The sequence below is a fragment of the Lonchura striata genome, chromosome 33 (genome assembly GCF_050655825.1).
Source record: "Lonchura striata isolate lonStrDom1 chromosome 33, ASM5065582v1, whole genome shotgun sequence".
NCBI lineage: Eukaryota > Metazoa > Chordata > Aves > Passeriformes > Estrildidae > Lonchura > Lonchura striata.
In genome coordinates this window covers 5,049,662-5,062,979 of record NC_140735.1, presented here as the reverse complement: position 1 = coordinate 5,062,979, position 13,318 = coordinate 5,049,662, and positions in this window count along the sequence as shown.

The window sequence follows — 13,318 nt, the reverse complement described above, 5'->3', positions numbered from 1 at the left end:
GAGAACACAGCAATGGAAGTATTTGAGAAAGAACAGCGCATCATCCAGATTCTGCTGGAAGTCAGCTTCGCCATCAAGAAGAGCAAAGTCAAGGGACCTGCCCAAGAGATCCAGTTCCTGGGAGCAAAGTTGCAAGACAGACAGAGTCACATTCCCACTGAGGTCACCAATAAGATCACTGCAATGTCATCACCAAGCAGCAAGAGGGAAACACAAGCTTTCCTATGCACCATTGGCTTTTGGAGAATGCACATTCCCGAGTACAACCAGATTGTGAGCCTTCTTTACCTGGTCACCCACAAGAAGAACGATTTTCACTGGGGCCCTGCACAGCTGCAAGCCTTTGCCCAGATCAAGCAGGAGATCGCTCATGCTGTAGCCCTTGGCCCAGTCAGGACAGGACCAGAGGTGAAGAATGTGCTCTACTCTGCAGCCAGGAGCAATGGTTTGTCCTGGAGCCTTTGGCAGAAGGTGCCTGGGGAGACTCGAGGCTGACCACTGGGATTCTGCAGCCGAAGTTACAGAGGGTCTGAAGCCAACTACACTCCTACAGAGAAGGAAATCTTGGCTGCCCATGAAAGAGTTCAAGCCACCTTGGAGGTGATTGTCATGGAAACACAGCTCCTCCTGGCACCCCGACTGCTGGTGCTGGGGTGGATGTTTAAAGGAAAAGTTTCCTCTGCCACCATGCCACTGACACCACATGGAACAAAAGGATTGTTCTGCTGTCCTTCGTAAGAGTAAATGTTGTTCTGTTCTCCTGTCCTTGTCACAGTGCTCACCCTGCATAAGGTGTGTCTGCAAGCCCTCCAACCTCTTGGCTTGGGGAGGGCAAGTGTTCCTGAGGAAACAGGGATGGGGCAGCTGGGCTGGACTGACCCAAAGGATGTTCCATTCCATGTGACACCATGATCAGCAATCAACTGAGAGAACTGGGTGACAAGGGGAGTAGGGGATTAATTTCTGTTTGAAGATATTTTTCTTTCAAAGCAGCACCTACACATACAGAATCTTATCCTGCCACAAGGTTGTCAGACATTTTCTGCTGGTAGGCAATTTCCTGTGGATTTGTTTTTCTTCTGTTAGTGTGTCTTGCTGTGCTTTTTTTTTAGTTGGGTTTGGAGGGTTTTTTTGGTCGGCTTTGTTTTTTTCCCTGTTGAACTGCCTTTCTTCCCATGTATACATTTTTTCTCCCTTTCCTTGTGGCTTGCTTGGCACCTGATGGCAAGACAAATTTACCCAACTCAGTCATCTTGACCAGTTATGTTTAGCAGTCACCATTAACTAGATGAGTTCAGTCACAGACTCCCTGCCATTTGGCAGCATCCACAAAGTATTGAAAGTGCATTTCATGTCCTTGTAGAGATAATAGAAATAATCCACAGTGGTGGTCAAGGGCTGGTCACTGAGGGATGTCACCAGGGCCTGGCTGCCAAGAGGACTCTGTACCATGGATGACATTTGACCCTCATTGTTTAGCCACATTCCCACCCACCCCATGTTCCACTCCTTCAGCCCAGCTCTCTCCAGTCTGGCTCTGAGGCGACCACAGCAGACCCTGTCACAGGCCTGCTGAAGCCTGGGCACACAACATCCCCTTCTCTTCCCTCCCACGTGGGTTCTGCAGTCCCTGCCTTGTCTTGACAGTGCCTGGAATGGCTGCAGGAGGATTTGCCACATCCCCTTCCCTGCTGAGCCTGACCAGTCCGTGACTCTCCCAGTGCCCCTCCCTGCCCAGACTGGTTCCATGGCTGCCCTTCCCAAGGGCCCAGGACCCTCTGGGATGGCTCTGGCCTTTCCAGGGGGTTTGAGATAGGTCCCACAGTGACACTGCCCAGCCTTCTCAACAGGCCTGACACCAAAGGCCTTTTCCACATCCCTCAGTCCCAGATCAGTGCCCAGAACACAGCACAGCCTATCCAGGTCCTCAGGGTGGTTCAGAAGGGAGGCAGCAGGGTTTTCTCCCCACAGACCCTCACTCCATCCAATGTCTCTCTGTGCAGTCCATGGCTGCCCTGAGCATTTTGTCCTGGAGCCTCCCTGCCCAGGATGTTTGTCTCTATGCTGTCCTAACCACAGCCCAGCAAAGAATTCAGGTGGTTTCCCCGAGGATGTTACTTTCAGAGTAAAATGGCCTCAAGGCACTGTTTGTGCCACTGGAATTGTGCCACCCCCAAGTGCTGCTGATGTTGTTTGTGCTCACTCAGGTTCATCTCCCCACACACACAGGATGCACTGCTGAAATCTCCCCAGTACAGAGCAAACATGGCCTGCTGGCCTGGTCACTTGGTGTCCCTCCATGCAGGGACAAACAATCTCCTGCAGGTGGGGGAGAGGCCAGTGCTGGCAGTGGTGGTTGCAGGGGCTGGTGTGGGACAATTGTCGTGGGGCACCTTCCCAGGCTGTCCCCTGAACAAAGACACAGCCCAGGCCCTGCTCTGCTCCTCCATCAGGGCCATGCCAGGAGCTCTGGCTGTGCCAGGACACTGCTGTGTGCCCTCCCTGCACACTCCCCCTCTGCCCAGGCACTGGGCTTTGCTGAGCCAGGGCATTCCTGGAGCACATTGCTGACAGCAGCTCTGGAGGAGAGCAAAGCCTTCCTGCCCTGCCCTCAGGAGATGCCCTTGGCTGATGGAGCTGCTGTGCTGGAGCCCAGCTGTGTCCCAGCAGTGCCCACGGCCTGTCCCTGCCTGTGGTCACAGCATGGACACGCAGCAGGACAGTGACCAAGCTGCCAGAGCACTGCGGCCTCACAGCCACAGCAGGGCTGGCAAGGAGAGGGTGGAGTGGGAAGGGCAGCTCCAAAAGGAACAATCCCTGCTGCTCCCTGGCAGTGCTGCTCTGCTGGAGCTCTCTTCCCCTTCTCCCCTCTAACTTCATGCAGGCCTCAGAGCTGGGATCCCAGATAAAACAGGCACTGCAGGGTACTTTATTTTGTTCAAATGTAGCAATAGCACAAACCTGGTTAACAGAGCTTATGGGTCACATTCAAGAGGCAGACAGTGAATTAGATGGTGGGGGTTAAAAAAATGTTATTGAGTATTAGAGGGAATGCCGCGGGAGACAAGACTCATGATATCATGATCATCAAGTCTCAGTTTATTGTGACAGATTACACAGTTTATATATGTTCGTTAATTAGCTCATACATATTGCAAAAGCCAAGCTCATGATTGGTTGCTATGTGACTTGTACTATTATCTTAAAAGTATCTTTATGATCGATACATGCCTGTCCAGCTGGCCTTGCAGTTAGAACAGCTTAGTACCCCTTTGTTCTTCTCTATCTACTTCTACATACCAAGCAGTTTCAATATCCTGCTTTCTGCACACCATCTACTCTTCAGGGCCATGCGAACTTTGCAGCAGTTAGTAGCCCTCCCTATTTGGATTAATTTTACAGTGTCATGTCCCTTGTCGTCCAACCATTCCTCTGTCGGGCTCTCTTCAATTGAGGATACTTTTATGAGCTAAAAACCCACTGAACATTACCCAAGGATCTGGGCAGGCCTGTTGGGCATGTCATGAGTTCCATTCCAAAAGTTTGGCAGAAGAAAACAGGCAATAGGTAGCTTCAGAGAAGCAGCCAGTCATCATTTTCCTCAGGGCATCCTTGAGCTCCTGGTTCCTCAGGCTGTAGATGAGAGGGTTCAGGGCTGGGGGCACCACCAAGTACAGAACTGACACTGCCAGATCCAGGGATGGGAAGGAGAGGGAGTGGGGCTTCAGGTAGGCAAAGGCTGCAGTGCAGACAAACAGGGAGACCACGGCCAGGTGAGGGAGGCAGGTGAGAAAGGCTTTGTGCCGTCCCTGCTCAGAGGGGATCTTCAGCGCAGCCCTGAAGATCTGCACATAGGAGAAAACCATGGACACAAAACAGGCAAATGACAAAAAGGCACTAACAGCAAGGAGCTCAAGTTCCCTGAGTTTAGAGTGTGAGCAGGAGAGTTTGAGGACCTGTGGGTTTCACAGAAGAACTGGCCCAGGGCATTGCCCTGGCACAGGGGCATGGAAAATGTATTGGCCGTGAGCAGCAGAGCATTGAGAATGGCACTGGCCCAGGCAGCTGCTGCCATGTGGGCACAAGCTCTGCTGCCCAGGAGGGTCCCGTAGTGCAGGGGTTTGCAGATGGACATGTAGCTCTTGTATCACATGAAAGTGAGAAGGGAAACCTCTGCTGAAATGAAAAAGACAAACAGAAGCAGCTGTGCAGCATACCCTGAGTAGGAGATGTCCCTGGTGTCCCAGAGGGAATTGTGCATGGCTTTGGAGACAATGGTGCAGATGTAGCCCAGGTCGCTGAGGGCCAGGTTGAGCAGGAAGAAGAACATGGGTGTGTGCAGGTGGTGGCCGCAGGCTCCGGCGCTGATGGTGAGGCCGTTGCCCAGGAGGGCAGCCAGGGAGATGCCCAGGAAGAGGCAGAAGTGCAGGAGCTGCAGCTGCCGCGTGTCTGCCAGTGCCAGCAGGAGGAAGGGGCTGATGGAGCTGCTGTTGGACATTTCTGCCTCAGGAAATTATTGTCTCCTGAGGAGAAAAATACAGCACTGAGTCAGGCCACACTTCCGTGAGGAAAATCTATTGCATATCTCATAGCAATGGAACATTTAGGGTCTTTCCTTTTAAGAACATTTCTCTACATTCCCCTCACCTGGGCTCTTGGTTTTGCAGGAATTCAGAGCAGGGCTCAGGAGGATTCCTTCTTCTTGAGCAGTGAGAGGTAACTGAGAATGCTGGGTGATCTCCAACTAAATGAACTTGGAAACACCAAAAATCTTTTCAGCTCTGCTGTTTGCATTTTGCCCATCTGAAGAACTGAGGTGAGGGAATTCCTGGTATTTGTCCACCCAGCTGCAGCTGCCACAGTCAGGAGTGGTTGTGGCTGTTTGAAATCCCTGACATTTCTAATTAACTGCAGGTGAAATCGTGTGGGTCTGAGAGGCACAGGGATGGTCTCTCAGTGCAGGGACAATTGAGCAGCTCTGGCCATCAGGGCTGTTCTCAGCTGTCCCTTGCTGGCAGCTTCGAGCTACAGGAGAGGCATGCAGAGGAGTTCCCCTAGAGAGAACCAGGGCAGTGCTGAGAGCAGAGGCTCTGGGGTCAGACAGCACATGGACAGAGCCCTCGCCTTCCCTCAGGGTGCCTCACTGGGATCTCAGCTGTCTCCTGCCAGGCTGCTGGACAGAGGGATCACTGCAGCTGCCCAGGTGCAGGTGCCCAGCAGCATTTCCCTGGCCCTAACACTGAGCTGTCTCCTCCATGAGGATCCCACGCAGCCCAGAGACACCACGGGAGAGCTGTGCCCTTCTGGAGGGCACCTGCAGCCCTGCAGGACACCCAGGGAATCAGCTGAAGGGCCCCTGAGGACACCTGGGCACTCTGCTCCCACAGACACATGTCCACAGCAGGGTCCCAAGGCTCCCTGCCTGGACGGGCACCTGCCACCCCCAAACCCTGGCACTGCCTCAGAAAACCCAATGGTGGCAATGGGGACAACACAAGCATCTGGGCATGGCAGTGAAATGTCACAATGCTCCTGCCAGGGGAGGAGGGACAGAGAGACTGATGGAAACCGGGGCCTTGTCCTTCCCTGCCTGGGCTCTGGCTGCTGCAGGGGCCCTGCACAGCTGAGCCTGTGTGGGATGAGGGCAGGGGCTCTGCTTGGGATGGGAAAGGAGCCTGGGCAGGAGCTGCTGGGGGAAGGTGTCTGAGCCACAGGGACAGCAGGGAGGTGGCACATCCCCCTGCCCGGCATTTGTGGCAGCAGCTCCCTGTCCCTCCCTGCCCGTGTCTCTGCTGAGGGGGCTGTTCCTGCCAGCAGCGTCTCCCTGTGCCCAGCTCCACTCCCTGCCAGCGCTCACTGAGCCCATCCCCACCCCACGGCCCCGGGGCAGCTCTGCCTGTGCAGGGACCTGTCCTGTGCCTCTGAGGGAGCAGCAGGGAAGCCCCGCTCTGGAGCTTGTTCTGCTCCACGCCAGGACATCCAGCAGAGCCACCCTGACAGGTCCTGTCAGTGCTGGCATTGTCAGAGACACTTCCAGGAACTCACCTGCATTGCTCTGCAGCCAGAGACTCAGCGTGTCCAGGGGCTGTGCAGATTTCTCCCCTGATGGGGTCTCTCCTGTCCTGCCACCCCAGGCTGCCTTTGACCTCTTTGGCACTGCTGCTGCCTGCCCTCGCTGCCTGCAGGCACTGCCCTGTCTGCCCCACGGCCACGTCCTCTGCCCCAGAGGAACTGGGAGAGCCCTTGCAAAAGATCATGGAAAGTGGGGCACAGGCCAGCCTTCGGAGAAGCCTCCAGGAATGGAAGTGGAATTTTCCTAGAGGCAGAGAATGATTCATTCAAACGCTGTGAAGATTTCTCCCCTAGTGAGAGCTCAGTCACCCTCCCAGCCCAAGCTGCCTCTCCTCTCTCTGTGCCTCTGTGCTGTGCCCGGGCTGGCTGCAGGCAGTGCCCCAGCCCTGCTGGGCTGTGCCCAGGAGCTGCTCCTGGCCAGAGCTGTCTCTCTGCAGCGCTGCCCTGGCCAGGAGCTGCCTCTGTGCCAGGAGCCCGGCCCAGCTCAGCAGCACAGACACAGCATCAGGACTTCTCCTGTGGGTTGGCTGCTGAGTCCTTGGCCATCAGTCCCTGAAAGGGCGTGGCAGAAATCTTTCAAGAATTCAAAGTTACAATCAAACTCCAAAGTTTCCTGAAGTTTTAATGGGTCCCACTGAGGGACAGGACTGAGAAAGTGTCCCCAGGTTCCAATCAGAGCAGAGCACTGGAGGCACTGATGTCAGCTGGGGACAGGCAAGGCAAAGGTGTCTATGATGCTGATCAAATCTGGATGTGTTTCAGGAATGCAAAGGGCCCAGGCCTGAGCCCCAGCCCCTGGCAAGGCAGATTCTGTCCCTCCCTCATTGCTCAGGGCTCTTCCCGGGATGGGCACTGGGATGTGGGGATGTGCAATGCCAAGGGCAGGACCATGGGGCGGCCCCTGCCAGGCTGCTGAGCAGGGACAAGGAGGCACTGAGGCCCCAGGGCTGCAAGGGTCACTTGTCCCCTCGTGGCCTCAGGCCCAGGGCCAGCAGCCATAGCGAAAGGGCTGCACAGGTTGGCTCTGTCAGGGCCTTGCAGCTGCTGCACATCCCTGTGCCCTCTGAAGCCCAGGCTGTCCCACGGTGTCCCTGCCCTGCGCCTCTGTCCCTGCAGGCTGTTGTCACCCCCGGATGCCCCACCTCGCTGGCCTCTTCCTTTGCTGGCAGCTCTGCCTCCTGCTGCCCCTGCCTGGCCACACAAAGCCTTGGGCTGATACCCAAAGGGTTCATTCCATTTTTACCCTGCCTGTGAACTTCCAGCACAGGAACAAGGCGTGCAGGGGCTGCTTTCCCAGCAGGGATGGCTGGAAGAGAAGAAGAAGACATCTGGCTCAAGGGTGCAGTGACAGAGAAAACAAGGACTGAATCTGGGAACTTGGGGTGGGTTTAATGGAAATGGGTAAATCATAATTAGCATTTAGGAACTGTATATGAGCAATACACTGGTAAAATTACATGTCTGCATCAGATCAGGAGTTAGCCCTCACTAGGCCTCAGGCCTGAATAAATTATACCCTCTGAAATAGCAAATTAGTGTTAAGGAGCCTCATTGTGATATTTCCGAGATTTGGTGACAGCGGGGCCTCACAGAACCCAGGAGTCACCTGTGACACTGCCCAAACTCATGGATCAAAGGGTCCATGGTGACACAGCAGAACCCCATGGAACCAAAATCCATTTTGGCACATTGGGGCCACATTGAACCAGTGGTCCATTGTGATAGTGCAGATCCAAAGAGATAATTGTGACACTGAGAAACCTCTGGGAACCAAGGGGACACTCTGACACAGCAAGGCCTCGTGGAACCAAGGGTCCCTTGTTAAACTGTGTGGCCTCATGGAACCATGAGCCATTGTGACACAGCGTGGCCACATTGAGCCAAGGGGCCACTGTGACACTGCAGATCCAGGGAGACCATTGTGACTGAGGAACCTCATGGAACCAAGAGTCCATTGTTCCACTGTGGGGCTCTGTGGAACCAAGGGGAGCACAGTGACATTGCGAGGCCTCATGGAACAATGGAGACTATTCTGACACTTTGGGACACACTGGAACCAAGGGACCATTAGAGCATGGCAGGCCCTCATGGAATCAAGGGGACTACAGTGAACACTGTCGGGGTCCATGGGATGAAGGGTCCATTCTGACTCCACGGGACAAAGGATGCCATTGTGACACTCTGGGGCATCATGGAACCAAAGGTCCCTTGTGACACAGCAGGGCCTCATGGAACCATGGAGGCCATTGGGACACTTTGAGGCCTGTGAAACCAAAGGGCCATTGTGACCCATCAGGGCCTCATGGAACCATGGACACCATTTCTACATTTTTAGGCCTTGTGAAACCAAAGGGCCTCTGTGGCACGTCAGAGCCTCATGGAGCCAAGGGCTCTGGGCTTTCTTTCCAATGGAAAAGAACTGCCCTTCACATTCAAGCACCCATGGCCAAAATGGGATTCTCCCCTCAAAATTCCCAATATCCAGGGATTGCTCCCAAACAAAAGCTGCCATTACAAACAAGTCTTTTTGACCTTGTCTTCCTGAGAGCTGGCTCTCCCCTTGCTGGGGATCTGTGCTTTTCTTCCTGTGGAAAAGTACCATCCCTTCTGCACAGGCAACCATGGCCAAAATTGACACTTTTCCTCCAAAACTGCCGATTTGCAAGGGTTCTCCCAGACAAAATCTGCCAGGACAGACAGCTCTGGCTGGCCTTGGCCTCTGGTGGTCACCTCCCGTTTTAAAGAAGCCCTGAGGAAAGTATTTGAACAGGTTTGACTGCTGCAACATCAATGAGCCTCTTGTCCTCTGAAAAACTCAGATGCTCTTCTGATCATATGTGTCTTTTCTTTATCATTGTGTGTTATGCATGAAATATTATTTTCAGCTAAAAATTAGTATTCTTCTTACTTTACCAGTGTTTTAAGACACAAAACAGGTCATCTACATATGGATCCAGGTCACCTGTACAAGCAAACACAACGAAGAATGCAGCAGGCATGATTTGTCTCTGCTCCCATCTGTCAAATCTCTGGAGCTGGAGGTGCAGCCCCAGACCTTGGGAGGGCTCAAGGGCTCACCAGCTCAGCTCCCACACAGAGAACTTGCCGACCATGTTCTGCTGGCCTTGGCCCCTGCCCGCTCAGCCAGGCTGAGATGGACACTGATGGTTTCTGTGCCAGGCTCTCCCAGCCCAGCCCAGCTCCCTGCCAGCTCTGCCAGCTGCCCTGAGCTCTGGGCAGCACCAAGGGCCTCTCCCCAGCACAGCCCAGCCAGCTCTGGCCCCACAGCTCTGCTCAGCCCAGGCTGCTCTGGGCACTGCCCCACGGCCTCAGCCCCTGCCAAGGGCACAGCAGCAGCTGCAGCTCAGCCAGGACTCAGCCCCACCATGGGGGAAGGGGCTTGGCCAAGGCCAAAGGAGCTCCCTGGCTGCCCTGCTCCCCTCTGCCTGAGGTGCTGAGAGCTCTGCAGCCCCTCCTGCCATCCCATCTGCCCTGGCCTTGGGGCCCTCCAGAGCTGCTCCTGCTCCAGGCCCAGGGCGCATCCCAGAGCTGGGGCAGCCCCAAAGCTGAGCCCATTTCTGCTCATTCCTGCTCTGATGGGGATGAATCCTCAGCACCTTGGAGGTTGGTGATGAACTTTACTACTCCAGAGGCCTCTTCTTTCTTGAGCTCTTCAGTGTAGAAATTCAGTGACAAAGGCTCATTCGCATTTCTTCAAAACACCCAAGCAAGCCAAGCCCATGGGAATAATTCAAATCTTAAATTCTTCTATGGTTAATTAGACAGATTGCAGAAGTGTATTCAAAGTCAACCAACTATATTGAAAACAGTGCAGAGGGAATTGTTTTGTCCTGTTTACTTTTCCTATTTATAGATTGATATCATCAATCCTCAGTTGATATGGATCCCCAACATTTCCTAATCCATTTTTAGTAGGTGTGAAAATCAAGACCCCTTGTTGATGACAATCTGAAGAGGGTCCCACAGAGACCCAGCTGGAGTAATGACACCCAAACCAATATGGCTTGATATCATCCTCCTTTATTGTCTAATTTTTTCATGTCTTATTTTATGCCTTTATTGCCTTACATAATACAATAGCAAATTAACATTCATTGGTTAACATAATAAATGTAATCATATTATGTTAACCAATGAATATTTATTTGCTATTGTCACTTATTGATTGGCTGTTATTCTACAAGCATCTGATCAGGTTATAGTATGTGCCAGTTTTCATGTACTACTCAGCAACCAGCATTGGCTATTGTGTTTGTGCAAGGCCTATTGTCTTTCCAAGGATGTCCTAAGTACTTTAAAGTAACTAAAGTAACTCTGTAATCTGCAGGCCAGGGTTGTCCAGCTCCTGCAAAGGAATAGCATCAAGGATAGCACGTCCTTGTTCCACGAGAAATTCCTCAACACGCTGTGGATCCAAGGATCCTTTGTGATCCTCCAGATCCTCATGGAACCAAGGGTGCATTGAGGCACAGCCGGGCTTTGTGGCAAGCAAAGAAACCTCTGTAAAATGCAGGGTAACTCACAGAACCAAGGAGTCCATTGTTAGAGGAAAAAACCTATGGAACCAAGGGTCCATGGTGACAAAGTGGGGCCTCATGGAAACAAGGGGTCACTGCGACACAGTGGGACTGCATGGGAGGAATTGTCCATTAGGACAATGTGGATCCACGGAGACCGTGGTGACACGAAGGAACCTCATGGATCCAAAGGGCCATTGTGATGCTGAAGAACTTCATGGAACCCATGGTCCATTATGACACAGTGGGCCCGCATTGGAGGAGAGGAACCATTGCTGACAGTAGAGAAACTCATGGAACCAAGGGACATGGACTCATGGGACCATTGTGACACAGCAGGGCCACATGGAACCAAGGAGACCAGTGACATTTAGGAAGCTCATGGAACCAAGGGTCCATTTTGACACTGCAGAAACAAGGAGACCATGGCTGACACTATGGAAGCTCATGGAACCAAGCAGCCATTGTGACACTGCAAGGTGTCGTTGAACCGGGGAGACCATTGTGACCCTAGAAAACCTGATGGCACTAAGGGTTTATTGTGACACAGCAGGGTCCCATGGAACCAGTTGTCCATTGTGACAATGCAGATCCGAGGAGACCATGGTGACACTACGGAAGCTCATGGAACCATGGGTCCATTGTGACAAAGCAGGGCCTCATGGAACCAAGGAGATCATTGTGACATCATGGAATCTCATGGAACCAAGGATCCATTGTTAGAATCCAGAGCCACGGAGACCATTGTGACACCATAGAACCTAGTGGACCCAAGTAGATCATTGTGACATCATGGAATCTCATGGAACCAGGGTTCCGTTGTTACAGTCCATAACCAAGGAGATCATTGTGGCATCGTGGAACCTCGTGGAACCAAGGGTCCATTGTTACAGACCAGAACAAAAGAGAATTGTGATATCGTGGAACACTGTAGAAGCAAGGGTTCATTGTTATACTCCAGAGCCATGGAGACCATTGTGGCATTAGGAAACTCATGGAACCAAGGGTCCATCATTACAGTCCAGAACCAAGGAGACCATTGTGACAATGTGGAACCTTGTGGAACCAAGGGTCTGTTGTTACAGTGTGGAACCAAGGAGATCATTGTGACATCATGGAACCTCGTGGAACCAAGGGTCCATTGTTACAGTCTGGAACCATGGAGACCATTGTGACATCATGGAACCTTGTGGAACCAAGGGTCCATTGTTACAGTCTGGAACCAGGGAGACCATTGTGACATCATGGAACCTTGTGGAACCAAGGGTCTCCAGAATCAGGGACACCATTGTGACCGCACAGAACCTCACAGAACCAAGATTCCATTGCTATGCAGTGGGGCTTCATGGAACCAAGGAACCACTGTGACACAGCAGGGCCGCATGGAACCAGTGGTCCATAGAGATACTGCGTATCCAAGGAGACCATGGTGATGCTGTGGTGTGGAAAAAATGACGGGAGACAAGTCCATTCTATAATGTCAACAAGTCTCAGTTTATTCCAAGCACACATGTACAGTTATACCCATTATAATGAAGCTCATGCATATTGCAAAACTTAGGCTCATCATTGGTGTATCAAAAACAGGTCAACCCTGCCTTTGGGGCTTTCTATGCTTGCTTTGTTTTCCCTTACACTTATCTTTTTGCTGACCATTCTACTGTTGGGAACCAGCTTACCCAAGGACATAAGATATTGTTGCTACATCTGCTATTGCTGCACTCTGCAATTTTCAGCTACTGTTTCACTAACTGCACGTAGTCATGTCCTTTCTCATGAAGCCATTCATCCACAAAACTCTCCACACTGCACCAATGGTGGTGGGTTGTTTTCACTTCAGAACCAATGGATTTGGTCCTTGCGGAGCTCTGTATAAAAGAGCAGTGCATTTTGAATTAACCGGAGTTTACTCTCAACAGCCTTCTGAGTCAGAACCTCTTAATTCCCGTCCTGCCTCAACAGCGACAAAGACCCTTCATGGCTGACAATCAATCACACTTTGTCCCTACCCCCTCCCCACCATTTCCCTCATCCACTCCCTGGCACTCAGAGCAGCTGAGGAATGGAGTCACATCCACGGGTGTCCCCAGGGATCAGGGCTGGGGCCAGGTCAGTGAAATCTCTTTATTGCTGATCTGGATGAGGCCATCGAGGGCACCCTCAGTCAGTTCCAGGTGAGCCCAGGCTGGGTGGAGTGTGGCTGTGCTGGAGGGCAGGAAGCTCTGCAGAGGGATCTGGACAGGCTGGAGCCATGGGCCCAGGACAGTGGGATGAGGTTCACCAAGGCCAAGGGCCGGGTCCTGCCCTGGGCTCACAACCACCCCAAATCCCTGTCTGTGCCCTGCCCCTGATCCCTACAGCCTGTCCTGTTTCCTTCATCCCTGCATTGTCAGGGACTTTCTGGGACAAGGGAGCTCTGCTTTGTGGATGGAGGGAGCTCCAAGTGCCAGCACTGGAGTGGGAACCACAACTCATCAGGTTTGTGTCCTTTGGGGTCAGGAACTGGTGAGACTCAGAGGCACAGAAAGTTTCTCTTCATGGCCAACAGACCATGGTAGAACAGGACACAATTTAATAACAATCACGCTCTTCCCTGAGCTATGTGCAACATCCCAGCAGCATCTGATGAGTCCACCATCCACAAGTGATTTCCATACTAAAACTGATTTTAGACTTACATGGTTCTCTGATAGATATAAACACAGTTA